We start from the raw sequence: 4,548 nt of genomic DNA on the forward strand, positions 1-4,548 counted from the left end.
TTTCAGTTGGAACAAATGGATTTAATTCATATTGTGTTGATTTTTTGAATTGGGTCCCAAATGTTGGATGCGTAAAACTAGTTTCATTACACATGAAAACATTGAAACATTGAAGGACATTATAAGTCGGCTCGTGCAGAGTTCAAGTAGGCGAAGGAAGACGGATCATCTTCACTGCCGGTGTCTTATGAGGTGGTTTTCAGTTCAGTTTGACAAGGGAGAAGACGGATGTTGTGTCAGTGTGCAGTGTCCTCTCTGTCCAGCAGGGAGCAGAGTAAAGTCCTTCTTAAGTCTACCAGATGACGTGAGAAAACTAGTACGAGAAATACTGCTGATACGACTAATAGTGCTGTTACTTCTGCTACTACCATGATGGTACATATTAGTGTTAGAGCAACTTAAAATGTGACCCCTTTTATCGATTCCATAGCAAATAGATGTTGGATGTTACATAGACGAACTCTGAATCCCATACATATTCTCCATATGGGCCTTCCATGAACTTAACTCTTAAGCAAAATAACCTCCGTGTCTGCAAACACGTGCATGCAAAATCTACTCAATAACCAATCAAAAGTAAGTGTAAAAAAATAAATGTTTAAAATAAGCCAGGTCAGCTTCTGCAATAACTTTAGCAAAATTTGGACACAGAGCTAAAAAAATAGTGGTAGTAGTAGTAGTAGTAGTAATAGTAATAGTTTGGCACAGGCTTAAAATCCACCAGAAAACGCTGAAACCGGATTTGAGCCCAATATCCTGTAAAAAAAAAGTAAATACAATTTGATAATCCAATGCAACTAGCAATATTAATAAAAGAATCACTGCAGTTTCAGGCTTTAAGGCAACCTTGGGGGGGAGGGGTGGGCACTCCTCAGAGAGTCCCAGTGCTTTTCCTAACAAACGGAAATAAATTGAAAATAAATAAGACATAACAACAGAACGATCCATTGACAGAGTTAATAAAAGGAGACATAAAACATATATTTTACATATTTTCTGCTGTATATTGGGGGGGACAAATTGGTATTTTCTCAATATTGGGGGGGACACAACCCCCCCAAATAATGCGTGGCTACACCCTTGATATTGTCACAAGGCTATTTACTAAAGTCAATAAAACTAAATCTGGGGTCAAATTGTCCCCCATATTTCGGTGTATATTTGTACTCAGTTAACTCAGGGTGAACATTCCACGTAACAAAACCCGATACAAAATGGAGTTGAAAAAAAAAATGGAGAAAAAAATGCAGAAAAAATGTGGGATAAATCTAGCTGCTAGAATTGGTTTGGTTTTCTAAATACAACCAAGCCTCAAACCACTGTTGTTCCAACCACTTTTATAAATGGCAGAGAGACTCAAAGTTTGAGGTTGATTTTTCCATCATTGCCCAGCGCAATAAGCAGTCCCGTTTTGCTACATAGGTGAAGAGAAAACGAAATAAATTGTTTTATGGTGGCGTACAAGTCAATGAGTCTCTCAGACTGCGCTGTAATCTGGTGGTACGTCAAGGGTTAATCCTTTATCTCTCCTGTATCAGATGGCAGCACCTCACCATGCCAATATCTCTGGTTTCTGCTTCTTACGTTTTTGTCTGCTGTGACTTCTCAAACACTCAGACTTCTAAAACGGAAATGTTTACTCTTAGTTGAAAAGATGAGAAAAAACACCTCCTCTAGTTTTAAGAAGGTTCACAACAGTTAACCTGAAGCCACATCCCTCCGTATAACGCAGTTCACCAGGCAATTTCCAGAGCAATTTCCAGAGCAGTACAAAGGCTGCATGCAGTTCCCATAAACCTCTCCCTCTCAGCACTTCTGAGAAATCTGAGAAAAAATGGAGCTTCAGTTGCAGGGCTGATGATTCCCCCTTTTTACTGACTTCAATATGCCCATCTGCCAACAAGCTGAACAAAAGGCAGACAATCAATCTAAGCTGGATGTGTCTCTCTGCCCTGAAAATACCAACAGTCCCCCCACAACACTATGCATGTTTCTGCTGTGGGTCTCGGACTGATCAAACAGGTTTTATGTTGGAGCCTCTAGTTTGAAAACCTTCTGTGTTAAGGTCAGTGATAATGAAGGAAATGAAATACCAGGATTATGTCTCTGTTTGAAGTTGCTTGGCACACAAACTATACCTACACGACTGAGGCCACCACTGTGTTTTTATAACGTGAGACCTGTCTACACACACACACACACACACACACACACACACACAATGTTTGGGAGGGTGGTTAGTAGCAGTGTTCTGGTTTAATGGGGTACTTACCTGAACCAGCCACCAATAAATCCTCTGGTACAAAAGGTTTTTCATTTTCAGCTTGAGAGACTAAACTGGAATGACTTAATTGACATACTAATGTTTAAAATAGACTAGCCTTAGTGGACAAAAAGAGACACCTGGACAAACCTGTCAGCCTATATGGATCAAAAAAGTAAATACAGTTTCATCATTGCTACGACAAACCAAGATTAAATTCCTTCCAATTTATCAGAAGTATCAGGAGTTGTCTAACTATCACTGATTTCAAGTTTACATGGCATTGGAATTTGTTGGCCTTGTGTTTTTTGGAAATGGGTTAGGGTTGTGTGGAAATCCATACAACTGGTTTGTGTTCTGCATGGTAAAATGCCTTTTTTTCCGTTAATGAAGTCAATTATTTTATTTTGTATAGCCCAAAATCGCAAATTACAAATTTGCCTTAGAGGGCTTTAAAGTCTGTGCACATGCAACATTCCCTGTCCCAAAACCCTCACGCAAGCACTGGAAAAACTCTCAAAAAAATGAAAAAACCCTTGATGGGGAGAAAAAAGAGAAGAAACCTTAGGGGGACCAGCAAAGAAGAATTCCCCTCCCAAGATGGACAAATTGCAATGGATGTTATGTGTAAAGAATGAACAGATGAAAGACATACAGTAGTTCAATTCATACGACACAATATTTTCAAATTTTGAGAATAGTAAGCCAGGTGTACAGCAGGACCACTGCAGGGACAACCACCATCATATACAACCACCATCAGATATTACATTACATTTAGCTGACGCTTTTATCCAAAGTGACTTACATTGCATTTTTAACAATTTTGCCCGGGTAGCAATTAGGGGTTAGGTGTCTTGCTCAGGGATACTTTGACTTGGAGAAACCAGGGCTTGAACCGTGATCCTTGCGGTTCCCAGCGGTTAGGGTTAGGCGCACCCTCTCTACCCCATGCGCCACCCACACAACCATAACCATAATAATGATAGTGATGGTGATAGTCATAGGTGTGTTTTGTTGTCATCTTATCCCTGCCTGTCTTTTTCCGGTGGCCATGACAACGGGGCGTGGACTTTGAGGACGCGCAGCTGCTTCGAATCAGTCACCTGACTCCCGTTCCCTATCAGGGGGGTATTTAGGAGCAACCCGGAGATCCAGTCCCTGCCGGATCGTTAGATGCCAATAGTAGGTGTTAGTGAAGAGATCGAGAGAATGAGTTAGTCTTGAAAGTTCCGTGGTTAGAGATTGATTTAACTCTCATTGTTCCCCCCCAGGGTTATACCTTGTACGACCATTGTTCACCCTGCCGGACTTCGCCTCACCTAACTTCGAATCACCTGACACGCCATTATCTCTCGTTGGGTCAAGGACTCTGTGAAGGGACCCACTCCAGGAACCAGAAAGTTGCAGACTACTGGTGGTTTTCTGCTTTGTTGTTTTTGTTGTTTGACTCACGGAATTAAACCTTTTGTTTCAACCCTCCGGTCTGCGTCTGGGTCCTGTCCGAGCAAACTGACACTAGAAGTAATAATCGCATGATTTCTTTTTCTGCATAACAGATGTTTGATTTGTGTCTGAGTTTAGCATCAGAAAGTGCTAAAGTTTGGGAACGATCTAATAAATACAACTTCAACCAGCTCGGTGCTGTTTCTTTAATACCAATCAAATGTTCTAGTCTCTGCAACAGGATTGGGGTCCAGCAAGACGACAACAGAGACAAGTCCTTTGTCACATGCAAGTACACTTGAAATCCTCTCTGAAAATCCTCATTTATCAGGGCCCACAGCTGCATCCAAAGTTCTCACACCCGAGGACTGGTTGCCATTGGTTAAAGGCAGGAGATCATCAATTTTCTAATAGTTAGAATCTTAATAAAAAAGTTCATGAAGTCGTTACTAGTCGACCACTGAGGTCCAAAGGAATACACGGCTCAACAGAGCTGTGGCTCTCTCAGTCTGGCTACACTGCTGAGAGAAACCTGGGGCTGTCTCGTCAAAATAACCTAGATTTTTTTAAATTGGTGGAACGCCAGAACTGTTCAAGTTGCTGCACAGTTTGCTCTAAGTTGCAGGCTTGGGAGGCTTTGTGTTTCTTATCAAAAAGGTTCAGTTGGATTATTATCACAAATTCTAAGCACATTTACGGAGCTTCATTAGAATAGTCTTTTTAGCAATTGCAGTTTTTGGGTTCGTTTTTTTTTTATGTCAATGTGATTGCAGAAGTTGTCGCAAAATTTTACACTGAGCCTCCAGCACCGACAACCGTTTATTGGTGATCTTACAACA

At 41.0% G+C, this 4,548-nt stretch overlaps 1 long non-coding RNA gene across 1 annotated transcript; it reads left to right on the top strand.

The window, feature by feature from the left end:
- The first annotated feature begins 1,895 nt into the window (after nt 1-1,895).
- On the top strand, nt 1,896-3,740 carry LOC120825806 (uncharacterized). The gene is made up of 2 exons (XR_005713151.2): nt 1,896-3,448; nt 3,538-3,740. It is a non-coding gene; the product is annotated as an uncharacterized LOC120825806 (long non-coding RNA).
- The last annotated feature ends 808 nt before the right edge of the window (nt 3,741-4,548 follow it).

The sequence above is a fragment of the Gasterosteus aculeatus genome, chromosome 9 (assembly GCF_964276395.1).
Source record: "Gasterosteus aculeatus chromosome 9, fGasAcu3.hap1.1, whole genome shotgun sequence".
Lineage (NCBI taxonomy): Eukaryota > Metazoa > Chordata > Actinopteri > Perciformes > Gasterosteidae > Gasterosteus > Gasterosteus aculeatus.